We start from the raw sequence: 14,713 nt of genomic DNA on the forward strand, positions 1-14,713 counted from the left end.
TTTCAGACTGTGTTGTCTTCTGCTTGGAATCACTGTTTCTTCTTCTTCTTCTTCTTCTTCTTCTTCTTCTTCTTCTTCTTCTTCTTCTTCTTCTTCTTCTTCTTCTTCTTCTCCTTCTCCTTCTCCTTCTCCTTCTCCTTCTCCTTCTCCTTCTCCTTCTCCTTCTTCTTCTTCTAAAGGCCTTGGTTATTTTTCTTCTTGGCATTTATCTTATCTCTTTCCTCAGGTGGTAGTGGGGAAAAGGGTGCCATGGAACTGATGTACAGAATTCTTCAGGGTAGAGTTCAGGGGTGAAATGCTCCCGGTTCGGACCGGATCGCCCGATCTGGTAGCGATGGAGGCGGGTGGTTCGGAGAACCGGTAGCAAAAATCCCCCCCCCCCATGCCCAGCTGAGCTGCACAATCATCAGAGGCATTTTTTTTACTTTTAAAAGCATTTTTTCTACAACTTCGGCCAAAAAAATGCTTTTAAAAGTAAAAAAAAAAGCCTCTGATGATCGCGCGGCTCGTCAAAGGCATTTAAAAGAAAAAAAACCCTTTTTTTCTTTTAAATGCTCTGACGATCCCAGCTGAGTTCCCTGATCAGCAGAGGCTGGGATCGTCAGAGCCTTTTGAAAGCATTATTTTACAACCTCTTAGCCGAAGAGGTTGCAGAAAAAATGGTTTTAAAAGTAAAAAAAAAAAAAAAAAAAATTGGCCACGCCTACCCAGTCACATTACCCCCCCCCCAAGCCACACCCATAGAACGGGTAGTAACAAATTTTAGATTTCACCCCTGGTAGAGTTGCAGGTCCAACATATCACAGGCACTGGCCTGGAGGAAGAAAAGGGAAGAGTCAGGCTCCTTGGACTGCCCTTGGCTGTTGTTGTGAATTAAATATAGCACATTCTGTGTCAATTTGCTTCATTTCATCTCAAGTCCAGGAGCTGTACTTCTGATCTCCAAGGAGCCTTTATCAGAAGAAAAATATGGGGCAAGATTATGGGGGATTTATATACAAGGCAAATGGTTCCGAAACCTACCTTGCAGAAAACTTGGAAGTGAAAAATTGGGATTTTTGTGTTTGTGTGTATATGAATGTGAGAGAAACAGAGGGAGAGGGAGAGGGAGGGGGAGGGAGGGAGGGTGGGAGGGAGAGGGAGGGAGGGAGAGAGAGAGAGAGAGAGAGAGAGAGAGAGAGAGAGAGAGAGAGAGAGAGAGAGAGAGAGAGAGATTGACTGCCATTTGGTGAAAGAAAGGAACTTTTCCTTAACAGGGGCTTAAAGAGCCAAGAATATACTGCTTACCCAAGCATGAGTAGGTGCGTGTGAAAAAGTGTAGGATATGTTTTAAAAAACACATATTAAAAAGGTTTCAGTTCTAAACATATTGAGGGGCAGTGATGTGTGGTCAGGCTGGCTTTGGATCACTGAATGCATCTTTCCCTTGTTGATGCTTTATTTTCCAGGGATTATCTTCGATACAGCAGCATCTCCTGCCTCATTTCATTATTAAGGCCTGTCGTTTTCCGGTTGATCTTTCAAAAAGCTCTGTTCCTTGCAGTTGTAGAGAAACATGCAGCACCCAGTGCAGGGAGAGAGAGAAGAGGGGCTGGAGGCTGGGGAGGGGGGGTGAGGGAGGTGTGGGGGGGGAGCCTGGGAGATTCCCCTCAGAGGGAAGGAAGTAGAAGATCTGTCAATGTGGAAGGTACCCCTGCAGATTGAGAGGAATATCAAAAGACAGCAGAAATAATGGAGTGCAATAGCACAGCAAGCGGTGTGTGTCTCCGTGTGTCTCTCTGTGTGTAATGTGTGTGTGTTCATTCCCAGAGAACGTTTTTTGTTCCTTTCAGTCTTCTCACAGCAAAATTTAGGAAAGTTTCCCTGAAAGTTTGTAAGGACCAAAGCATTCGGTGTTGCTTTTTCAGTGCGTCTCTCTTCCTTCTCTCTCTCTCTCTCTCTCTCTCTCTCTCTCTCTCTCTCTCTCTCTCTCTCTCTCTCTCTCTCTCCCCCCCCCCCCCAGTTGTTTCAAAGCTAAGCAGCAAATGCAGGGTATGTTATATAAGAGTGCTGACGATTGAATGTGGGTTTACTGAGTGCCATTGATTGTTTTGCTGAGAAATGCCTGGCATGATGAGTGGAGTGGCAGCAAAGCCACAGCTATCTCTGGCCTTGGCTGCAGCAACTCCTTGGGGGGCAGTTAAGACCGGCTGAGAACGGAGTGGATGGAAGGGTCAGAGGCATCAATGGTGGAAATCCCCAACTGCTGAGTTCACTGCTGAGGCGGCTGATTCTTCACCTCCTTTTTTCAAATGGTGATGTAGTGAGGGAGCCAATGTGTGTGTGTGTGAGAGAGAGAGACAGAGAGAGACAGAGAGAGAGAGAGAGAGAGAGAGAGGGAGGGAGGGAGGGAGAGGGAGAGAGAGATCATTGTTCTGTAGGTTCCCACCTGTAAAATGGAAAGTTTGATATCCCGCCATTCCTTTCCCCTTACTAATCAGCACTATTTGCACTATGAGTTACGTTGCTTAAAATTGCCTCCCCAATTACTGTAAGGCTTCATCCACGTTTGTTAAATGAATTAGGTTCCCATGTTACTTGTCATCGACACACCACAAGAAGCCAATTTGGATCCCGGACGTTTCTGAGTAAATCTCCGATTGTGGTTATGGTATGTTAGCAGGGTAGCAGGTTTAGGGATTTTGTAGAATTCCTTTATCTGAAGCAGAATCCTATGCAGTTCGGAGCTTTCCTTTTCTTAACAACTACATCAAGAAAATGGATCAGTTGGATGAGTTGGATTCGGTCTCTTGTTTAAAAATTACATTTAAAAAATCCATGTGAAGAGCTTCCCAGAGCTATTCCTATACTAACTAAAGTTAAAAGTTTTTCTTTTATGTGCTCCTTCTTTGGGGTAGTGGGGACAGAATATTGAGACTGCATAGATGTATTTCTCTTACCTACTGTATGAAGAGGAGTGGATTTTGTGTTAAAATGATGTTGCCTTAATTGTCCACCCACAAGCAGCATCTGACACTGGGAAGGAAACTTTGAAATCTTGATCTCCAACATTCCTGGACAATCTATTTTATCAATGTTTGTTGACCTAATTCCTTAAGTGAAATTTGGATCTTCTCTATTTGCTTTGCCAGTTATCCTTACACTGAATAAGATGTTTTGAAGGGAGTGTAAATGTGGTTTATCTATTTTACTATTGCAATTACATAGCATCACTGTGGCATACAAATCAAAACATCCAAGGCTCAGTAGTCCAAGAAGAAAAATCAGGAATCATCAATAGATAGATAGATAGATAGATAGATAGATAGATAGATAGATAGATAGATAGATATAGATATGTGTATATATGTGTATATATGTGTGTGTGTGTATATATATATATATATATATATATATATATATATATATATACATACATTGCTCCTAGAAGCACGAAGCCGTGAACACCAGCCTGAAGATGACGAATGAGACTTCGTCGAAACGTTGCCAAGACACCTCCAATTTTACGCGGGAGAAAACCCGAATAACCAAAGACCTACATACAAACACCCGCGAAAACCTCAGAAAACAAATATATATATATATATATATATATATATATATATATATATATATATATATATATATATATATATATATATATATATATATGTTTTTCTTCTAGCCAGGTTTTCCCTACGTAGCCAAGGTTTTTTTGTAGCTCCAGCTCAGTAGAATCTCATCTACTCGGTTCTGGGCTTTTTTCTTTCTGACACCTAGCAAGCTCTAACTGCTAGGTGGGAGACCTAAATAGATCCATTTCTAGCTCGTTAGCTGTCATCAGTAGGCCACACCCATATCTTATGTATCCTCCCTGTAAAGGTACAGTATCAATTTTCTTACTTCTTCGTAGGGTTTATGTGTGTTTTTCTTCTAGCCAGTCCTTAATTTCACAACATATGGACAGAGTTTGAAACCACACCCATATCTTATGTATCCTCCCTGTAAAGGTACAGTATCAATTTTCTTATTTCTTCGTAGGGTTTATGTGTGTTTTTCTTCTAGCCAGTCCTTAATTTCACAATATATAGACAGAGTTTGAAACCATAGTTTCAACAGTGAAACTATGAGCATCCTAGAGCAAACTTAAACCCAAAAATGGCAGGGAATTCCTGGAAGTTTGGCATTCAGGCAATTCAGCCTTCAATAGGCATATAAAAATAAACCACATTCACACACCATTCAAAAATGACATGGAATGACAAGAAATGAATGAAAAGAAAAATGAAATGAAAAGCAAAGCAAAGCAAAGAAGGAAACCAAAAGACACATCCTCTGCAGAAGCCAACACTCAGATAAGCAGGGATTAATCATCAGACAAATAAGTAGAAAACAACACCTTAATTAAGGAAGTACCAAGGGGAGGAAAACCACATCCCCAGCAACACTAGTAGGGCAAACTACCGTATTTTCCGGCGTATAAGACGACTGGGGGTATAAGACGACCACCTACTTTTCCTGTTAAAATATAGGGTTTGGGCTATACTCGCCGTATAAGACTACCCCTCTTCCAACGCACACCAAATAAAAATTAAAAAACATCAGATTTGATTTCAATATGGTAATTTTAATTCAAATGCTTATGCCTTTCCAAGAATCTAGTACACCAGGATACAGTGGCCTTAAATCTGTTGCTGTGATCTGGGTTAGATTTGGCCCACTGAAGTGCAAACAAACGTATTTTATTTCGTGTCACTACATAACCGTTTTGGCGATGCTCATTCACCATGTCTGCTACATGTTTTTCGAGTTCTGGCCAATGTGGGGTGCCTCTTCTTAATGCACACTTACCCCTTGGCATACTCTTTAACGCTTTTACATTTGCTTTCCAGTCCCGAACCATCTTTTCTGTTACTCCATATTGTCTTGCAGCAGCACAGTTATTATGTTCCATGGCAAAGTTTACAACTTTAAGTTTAAAACTGGCTTCATATTTCTTTCTTCTTGCTGGTGGAGCCATGTTGGGGTCTTGACTGTTATATTTGTATACTATACTGTATGTACTGTTGCTGTACTGTATGTATTGTTGCTGTACTGTAGAGAAAGGTAATGGGCTACGCTACGTGTAGTGGCAAGAGGGCTATTTTGTACCAGGTTTTTTTCCTTCACCCATTCAGCCTTGTCGAGATCCGCACAGCTTCATGAATCTGAGTTGCTGGCACTGACCGATGACGCTACGGAAGCGCCGACAACATTGACAGAAAGCTGTGCCGATCTAGTCAAGGCTGCATGCTGCTGAATGCTGGAACCAGCTGGCTGCTGAGCAGAGCTTCTCCCAGGCATCTAGGGGGGTATTACCGACGCTCTGACTTCCCCAGCTGACCCCCACTGATGGCGAGCTCCACCGGTCTGGGGAAGTCAGAGCGTCGGTAATATCTCCCTGGATGCCTGGGGGAAGCTCCGCGCAGCAACCAGCTGGTTCCAGCATTCCAAGGCGATTCCAAGGAGGTCCACGGTGAAAGCGGCACTGTGGTCGACTTGGGCCAGCACCTTGCACACCTGGCTCTGCGTCTCCATTATGAGAAGCTCCATGCGACTTCACATGTCTCCGCCCCAGTCGCGCAGTTCTCGCAATCTGCTCACCGGAGGAGCCATGAAGTGCTCGCACCGCCTTGCCAGATCTTCCTCATCCTCCTTTTGCCATGGCTTTTCCGGTTGTAATTGCTGCTGCTGCTGCCACCGCCGAGGCTGCTCCTTCATCTCCGCCCGCTGCACCAGACCCAGCCCGGCCAGCACCACCGTGGCTCCCGCAGTCCAAGCGGATCGGCACCCGGGCTCGCAGGCGAAGGGTGGGAGTGCGCAGCGCACTTTCCTGGCTTGGCGCTGATCCGGACGGCTGCAGAAGGAACTGGGCACCGGCTGTCATGTCTTTTCTGCTGTGCGGGATTCGGCACCTGGGTTCCCGGGGTTTAAGCCTCTGGGCTGGCCCGCGCTGCTCCAGGATGTTCACTTCGGGCTCCTTGGAATTGCTGCCGGGCGGTTCTTCCCGTTGGGGCGATGGTGGGTGGCTGCGAGCCTGGAAGAGGTGGTGAAATGCAGAGCAATACCTCGTGGGGAAGGAGTCGCCATGGCTCCCGCAGTCCAAGCAACGCCGATCGCTGCCACCCACCATCGCCCCAACGGGAAGAACCGCCCGGCAGCGATTCCAAGGAGCCCGAAGCGAACATCCTGGAGCAGCGCGGGCCGACCCGGAGGCTTAAACCCCAGGAGCCCAGGTGCCGAATCCCGCACAGCAGAAAAGACATGACAGCCAGTGCCCAGTTCCTTCTGCAGTCCTCCGGATCGGCGCCAAGCCAGGAAAGTGCGCTGCGCACTCCCACCCTTCGCCTGCGAGCCCGGGTGCCGATCCGCTTGGACTGCGGGAGCCACGGCGGTGCTGGCTGGGCTGGGTCTGGTGCGGCGGGCGGAGATGAAGGAGCAGCCTCGGCGGCGGCAGCAGCAGCAATTACAACCGGAAAAGCCATGGGGAAAGGAGGATGAGGAAGATCTGGCAAGGCGGTGCGAACACTTCATGGCTCCTCCGGTGAGCGGATTGCGAGAGCTGCGCGACGGGGGCGGAGACATGTGAAGTCGTATGGAGCTTCTCATAATGGAGACGCAGAGCCAGGTGTGCAAGGCGCTGGCCCAGGTCGACCGCGGCGCCGCTTTCACCGTGGACTGCTGGGAAAGAAAGGAAGGTGACCTGAATTTCTGGGGTAGAGTGGGGACGCGTTCCTTTCTCGTGGGCCGCGCACTGCCTGGCACCTCTTGTAGGTTGGAACTAATTTGGAGTACAGCTTCCCCTCAATGTTGCCGGCGCTCCCAAAGTGTCATCGGTCTGCGCCAGCAACTCAGATTCGGGTACCCAGCGTATAAGACGACCCCCGACTTTTGAGATGATTTTCCTGGGTTAAAAAGTCATCTTATACACCGGAAAATATGGTACTACTATATATAAACAGGGAACATGCCCCATACTTACTTGCACTGATGATATTACCTAGTTGGGTAATGAAATGTCTGCAAGCAAACAATCAAACTCAGAAAGTGCCAAAATGCCACAGTAAGTCCTACTTCTCTTTGAGGGATGTTTCTCATAAAAGACAACTGTAGGGAAGCAATTTGACTTCAACATCTGGAGACCCTGATATGACAGAGCTAACCTAGTAGTTTGGATTGTTTGATTTACTTGATTTCCAATGGAAGGAATTTCTCAAATATAACCCTGAAACTCAGAAAAACGACAATTCCCAGAATTCTGAAAAATGAAGCCACAACAATTAAAGAAATCTAGAACTTACTGGAGAATCTAGCTATTTTCATTTTTTTAAAAAAAGCACATGGCAGCATTTAGAGCTCTTTGACTGAGTTCAGAAATTAAGCTGTGTCAGTTCCGGATAATATTTAGATAGGCAATTCCAGAGCTATTGACTAGGCTGGAAAGTTGAAAAATCATCCCAAAGAGAAATCAGTTCTGCAACATGTGGAATCAAACTCCACCTGAAAATCTGTTTACCTTTAGTAAAAATGCTGCTACTAAATCTCCTTCAATGTTTGTAATTTGACGTGCGAAGGTGGTATCAAGATGCCAGACTGGGCTCTTCTACAACAAAATGGATAATCATGTGCAGAAAATGTTCTATATCTTTAAGATAATAAGTGTGCACATGTTGTCAAATGATATGAAAAGGTTTTTAAAAAGAAAACTAGGGAACTTAAAATGGGAAAATACCTGTGAAGGTACAACTATGTCATTGACTCAAGAATATAATGGGAAATTATCTGCCACCCAGTGAGCGTAATTCTAGTTGGATCTGTAATACACAGATAATGATTTTTGATTAGGCATCTATTTCGTGATCTTTCTTGAAAATACCAATTTTGCAAACGGGTACATCGTAGGGTCTAAGGTCTTGTGTAAGTTTTTTATTTGCTGATGATAATCCCTGATCGTTCTTCTATTTACAGGGTGCTCCAAACTATCCCTCTGAATGGAGGATCCCAGCTAGAGCAATACCTGCTCCTTCTTAAGGCCTTTTCTGTCACAGGCTGAGTCAGGCATCCAGACAGCTTTTGCCGCTTTTATGTAACCAGGTAGACACAGCTTTAGTGGCTATTTTTATCTCCTGAGCAGCATCTCATTTGTGGGTTAGTTTGTATCAATTGCCCAGATTTTTAACTGCAGTAAATTTAATGTTCCTCCAGAGATAGCAAGATACAATGCACTATTTTTTTCACTTGTAAAATAGGAGAGCAGATCTTCCAAGCACTGGTACCCATGTCCACCTTTGACTTCCTTTGTGACCTTGAGTTGTTGGGCTGGCTCTGCCAAGATGCTGTTTAGACAATTAGTCTGGTTGCAGTAGCTTGGCACTCAATCCTCAGTATTTGGGGAATATTTTCTGTATTTACAAGGAAGAAGACCAGCATCTTTCTGTTCAAAATAGTGATTCCATGTGGCATCTTTAAATAATTATTGGCATCTTTTAGTTTGGGAGAAATAATAGCCCGGAAAGTCTTGATTTATCTTCATCTCAAAGATTTGTTGGTTAACAAATTCTAGTTTTTGATTCTTTAGACCCTGCACATAAAATGAAAATAATCAATGGTAACTTTGTGGATCAAAGAGTCACTGACTTTTGGTCTGGGTATCGCTCAGTGTCTGTGGTGACTTATGGCCTTGTAGTGAAAAGGGAAAGATATATTGTCCATCTTCAGAGCCTTTATTGTCTTCATTATCGAACAGCAGATAAGTCTCTGCACTTCTCTGTATAGAATCCACTTCCCTTTTGAACAAATATAGAGGTAAGAACTGAACATAACTATTCATTATTCCTGATGTTTTCGTGGCTTCTTCACGAAATGGATGATCCTACACATTACAAATTAAAATGTTATTCTTCAACAATATCTACCTAAATATTCTCCCCACATTGTACTGATGTTACACTCTGATTATTGTATTCACTGTGTTATTAAATCAGAATGCTTGTTTGTTTTGGGGTTTTTTTGCAACTTGGACTTGGTCCCATATAGTGTCATCCTGGACTCCTTTCTTATCATTCTATTTTTATAGGGTGAGGAGAAAATGGAGTGGTGGTATATCTTTAAACAGTGTGTCAAAGTTAGTTGAATTATGTACCTAATTGGCCTTGAGGTAAATGATTTGCTCAGTCAAAGCTGAGGTACACCTTTAGTGGTTTCTTTCTCTTTGGGATTCTGCTCTTTGAGATAAGTAATGGAGGCCTCCCTTTGTTGAATCCTCCCTAATTTTAATTCCTTGAAGCATATTAGCTGATTTTCTTGAGCATATTAGAGAGAAGAGCCATTCTCTTTGTCACAATAGTTTTCTCTGATGATCTTTGGAGATTAAATGTGCGCTGGAAGAGAGACGGTGCACTAAATTGGAAAGTTAAAAAGGTGAAGGTTAGAATTAGATTAGATTAGAATTCTTTATTGGCCAAGTGTGATTGGACACACAAGGAATTTGTCTTTGGTGCATATGCTCTCAGTGTACATAAAAAGACAAGATACATTCATTAAGAATCATAAGGTACAACACTTAATGATAGTCATAGGGTACAAATAAGCAATCAAATCATACTAGGAAACAATCAATATAAATCGTAAGGATACAGCAACAAGTTTCAGTCATACAGTCATAAGTGGGAGGAGATGGGTGGTAGGAATGATGAGAAGATTAATAGTAATAGTAATGCAGACTTAGTGAATAGTTTGACAGTGTTGAGGGAATTACTTGTTTAGCAGAGTGATGGCTTTTGGGGGAGAACTGTTCTTGTGTCTAGTTGTTCTGGTATGCAGTGCTCTATAGCGTCGTTTTGAGGGTAGGAGTTGAAACAATTTATGTCCAGGATTTGAGGGGTCTGTAAATATTTTCACAGCCCTCTTTTTGACTCATGCAGTATACAGGTCCTCAGTGGAAGGCAGGTTGGTAGTAATTGCTTTTTCTGCAGTTCTGATTATCCTCTAAAGTCTGTGTTTGTCTTGTTGGGTTGCAGAACCAAACCAGACAGTTATAGAAGTGCAGATGACAGACTCAATAGTTCCTCTATAGAACTTTATCAGCAGCTTCTTGGGCAGTTTGAGCTTCCTGAGTTGGCGCAGAAAGAACATTCTTTGTTGTGCTTTTTTGATGATGTTTTTGATGCTAGGTGTTCATTTTAGGTCTTGAGATATGATAGAACCTAGAAATTTGAAGCTCTCTACTGTTGATACTGTGTTGTCTAGTATTGCAAGAGGTGGTAGTATGGGAGGGTTTCTCCTAAAATCTACCACCATTTCTACGGTTTTGAGTGTGTTCAGTTCCAGATTGTTCCGGTCGCACCACGAGGCTAGTTGTTCAACCTCCGGTCTGTATGCAGATTAAAAGCAGTGCATATTAATTTATTTCACTGATAATCTGACTTTTCCTGTGAGAACCTGAACATGACATACATGCTTTTCCTTCCTTATTTTATCTTCAAAACTGCTGGGTTAAGCTGGACAAAAGTCAACAATAGGCTTTTTATCATGATGAGGATTTGAATTCCCATTTTTCTATGCTTCCTCCAGCTCTCCCAACCTCTTGGCACCATTCTCTGCTGCTGCTACTGTTTCTGGCCAGACTTCTCTTAATGAAGTGGGCCTGGTTCAGAGCCTTCTTGGCTAGATCAATGGGCCTTTGCTTTCTAGTAAGAAGTGTAGAGCAGAGGCCGAGATTGATGAGAGATATTTTAGAAGAGCTTCTCTTTTTCATGCTTTGAGTTGTTTGCTGAACCTGAAAGTGGTATAGTTTTCTCCTCATCATTTTATCTCGTGTTCAAAAAAACATCATTCGATGTTTCATGAGAGCATCTCTTAGCAGGTTTCAGAAACATTTCGTTCATATAAATTATGGCTTGAGAAACGTCCTTTCACCACATTCTGGTTATGTAAGCTGATCTGTGGAAACTGTTCTGTGGGAGTGTACTATCATTGCTATCCCATTGCTTCATCAGTCATCAAAGCCACATGCTTAGATTTATTTCTCAGTTCTTTTCTTTCCATCCACACTGCTACCTATCCTGTCTTCATTTCCTCTTATGGTAGCCTGCCTATCCGATTTTAAAAGTCTTGGGAGGATCTTTCCAATTCTTCAGACAGAGGTTGGTTGGCATGTGAAGTGTTCTACATGACTTCTTAAAAACATGTTGTGTGGTTGTGCAGTGTTGTACATGCGATAGAGATAATTTCATTTATCTTCCAGGCTGACATCTGGAGATCTAGGAACAAGCTAAGAAAGAATTCTGGACAATGACATCTCTTAACAACCTGCAATAAGAAAATGTTAATACAGTTTATGTAAGAGAAACAAAATAAAAGTTACAGATATGTGGAAGGCAAGCATAAGACAACAGAGTTTTTGTTACACTACAGTAAGTGGCCTGAACTACAGTTAGGTATTCTAGTTTAAATCAGGGTGGATTTGATTTAAATCGAGTTGATTTAAATCACAATTTAAATCATGATTTGAATCACTAGTAAAAAGGCTTGATTTAAATCAACTCGATTTAAATCATAATTTTTAAAGAGCAACTGTCATCTCTGCTACTCCTTTGACCCACTGTTGACTCACCGATAGTCCCAGTGTTGCAGAATATACAGCCTCATGCTACATAACTAAGCTCCATTTCATGCCGAATAAACTAAATTATTTATGTATTTTAAATAGAAAACTATCTTATGATAGATTTTTACCCCAAAAGTTTTTTATTAAAATAAATTCGATAAAAATAAAAAAAATCCGATTTAAATGAAAAAAATCTGATTTTTTTGATTTTTTAAAAAAAATCATTGATTTTTATCCACCCTAGTTTAGATATAAAGGTTTGATATTCTGTAGGTTTATCTCACTGTAGAAAATAGTTTTACAAGTATTTTCCCCATTTTTATCTTATCCATGAATGCAAAATTTGATTTTTTCCCCCTTGAGTACAAAAATCCCAAGATTTTATAGAGTCATAGTATGTAAGGATTGGGAATTATCTAGCCCAACTCTGTGCCCAGTGTAGGATTCCACTAATACTGCATGCCCCATACATGGCCTTCCAGCCTCTTATTTATACATGCTGGAGAAGTTATAAAGACAGACCATTTCATTATTGAGCAGCTCTTCTCATTAGAAATTTTTTCCTGATGTCCAGCTGTCTCCTCTGAACAGATTTGTTCCCTCTTCTATAGGAAAGCCCTTCAGATGCTTGAAGAGAGCTAACATATCTCTCCATAATCTTCTTCACACTAAATATACTCAACATCTTCAACCATTCCTTGTAAATATTTTTTCCAGATCCCTTATCATCTTGGTTGTTCTTCTCTGGATATGCTCCAGTTTGTAAATATCCTTCTTAAACGGCATCCTCCAAACTGGATAGAATGTTCTTTTTTTTTTTTTAATTGAAAAGTTTTAAAATGTTTTACAAACAAATTTCCCCCTCCTTCCCCCACCCATTCCCTCCCCCCCCCCGACTTCCCAGAGCAAAATGCAGAGTATTGCATTTAGCAAACATAATCTAACATAAACAAACTGACTATAAGCTCTTAACTCCCCCTTACTCTTTAACTCCCCCATAGGTACCAAAATGTCAGAGTAAAAAGAAAAATCATCTAAATATTTCATTCATAAGCTATTTGCAACTTTTTAGTCCCATATTTGTTTTGTATATAGTCAATCCATCTTCTCCATTCCAGTACATATTTTTCAAATATGTATCCTTCAAATATGCAGAGATTTTAGCCATCTCCGCCAAATTTTAATGTCCATTCTTCAATAGTAGGTAGTTCTTCCTTCTTCCAATATTGCGCCACCAAAAGTCTGGCTGCAGTTGTTAAATTCAAAATCAGATTAGTCTCTATAACTGTACAGTCTACAGTTATACTCAATAAAAACAATTGGGGAGTAAATTTTATCTTCCTTTTACGAATATTTTGTATGATCCACCATATCTTAATCCAAAATGCCTTAATTTTCTTACATGTCCACCATATATGAAAATACGTTGCATCATCACATTTACATCTCCAACACGTAGATTGTAAACTCGGGTACATACAAGCTAACTTTTTAGGATCTAAATGCCATCTATAAAACATTTTGTAAAAATTTTCTCTCAAGTTTTGGGCTTGAGTAAATTTTACATCTCTAACCCATATTTTCTCCCATACATCCATGATTATTGATTCCCCAAAGTTTTGTGCCCATTTTACCATACAATCATTCACTAACACGGTTTCTGAATCTATTTCTATCAATGCATTATACAACCTTTTAATATGCATTGGACTTTGATCCCTGATTTGTTTTATTAAGTTTTCTTCATTTTGCAAAATACCAATTTTCTGATCTTCTTCCCATCTAGTATACAACTGTCCATATTGAAACCAAGTTTGAATTTTCCTTTCTTCCTTTAATACCTCTAAAGACTTTAATTGCAATATGCCTCTTTCCAAGATAAGAAGCTCTTTATAAGTAATCACATCTTGTTTCTGTTCCACACTTATATTCTCTATCATATGTCTAGGTATTGTCCATATAGGTAGTTTATTATTTAATTTATATTGATACTTTTTCCATACATGTAATAATGCATTTCTTAATATATGAATATATGAGAATATGGATGGAATGTTCTTGGTGTAGACTGATATATATACAGGAAGTCCTCTACTTATGACCATAACTGAGCCCAAAATTTATGTTGCTAAGTGAAACATTTTTTAAGTGAGTTTTGCCTCACTTTATGACATTTATTGCCACCGTTGTTAAGTGAATCGCTGCAGTTGTTAACTTAGTAACATGGTTGTTAAGGGAATCTGGCTTCCCCATTGAGTATGCTTGTAAGAAAGTCGCAAAAAGGAATTGTGACCCTAGGATACTGTAACCATCATAAATATGAGTCAGTTGCCAAGTGTCTGAATTTTGAACAGGTGATCATGGGGATGCTGCAATGGTCATAAGTGTGAAAAACAATCATAAGTCACATTTCTCTTACACTTCCGTTGTAACTTTGAACAGTCATTAAATGAACTGTTGTAAGTCGAGGACTACCTGTGCAGAATAGAAAAGACCAGTGGCAGCTTCTGATTTTTGACACTACCCTTGTTGCAGTTTAGGATTGCCTTTGCTTTTTTTGCAACTGCATCACATTTCTGTCTCATGTTCAGCTTGTGATCCACCGACGCTTGGATCCTTTTCACATGTACTAATACCCAGTATGGTTTCCCACATAATTCTCACCTTTTACTTTTCTTACCCAAATATAGCCCTTTTTATTTCTACCCATTGTTCCAATTTGTAAAGTTCCTTCTGAATTCTGATGCTGTTCTCTAAGCTCCCCATCTCTGTGCTATCTGCAGATTTGATAATATTTTCCAATCCCTTGTTCAAATCATTTATAAATATGTTGGAACAGTGCAGGGCTCTGTATGCCCCTTAGCACTTCCTTCCAATGATATATGATTATCCAAATGGTACTTTATCAATCAAATGGTAGAATAGTCCAGCTTACATTTTTCCAACTTCTGTAATAGAATCTCATGAAAGGCTGCTGCTTGTTATTGCTAAACTGGACAACCATAGTCTGATCATATAATGTAGTCTGCAAGGTATTGTAGATCTATAGTTCAAAGCCAAATGTCAGTTTCCAAGTTTGCATGTAGC

At 41.1% G+C, this 14,713-nt stretch overlaps 1 protein-coding gene and 1 long non-coding RNA gene across 6 annotated transcripts in view; both read left to right on the forward strand.

Moving 5' to 3' along the window:
* The window catches only part of ZNF385A (zinc finger protein 385A), a 175,235-nt gene that overhangs the window by 4,549 nt on the left and 155,973 nt on the right, over positions 1-14,713 (forward strand). The window lies entirely within an intron of this gene.
* LOC117666475 (uncharacterized) lies at positions 7,936-11,400 on the forward strand. The gene is made up of 2 exons (XR_004591809.3): positions 7,936-8,112; positions 11,264-11,400. It is a non-coding gene; the product is annotated as an uncharacterized LOC117666475 (long non-coding RNA).

This window comes from Pantherophis guttatus, chromosome 2 (genome assembly GCF_059756535.1).
Source record: "Pantherophis guttatus breed Tessera chromosome 2, ASM5975653v1, whole genome shotgun sequence".
In the NCBI taxonomy this organism is placed as follows: Eukaryota; Metazoa; Chordata; class Lepidosauria; order Squamata; family Colubridae; genus Pantherophis; species Pantherophis guttatus.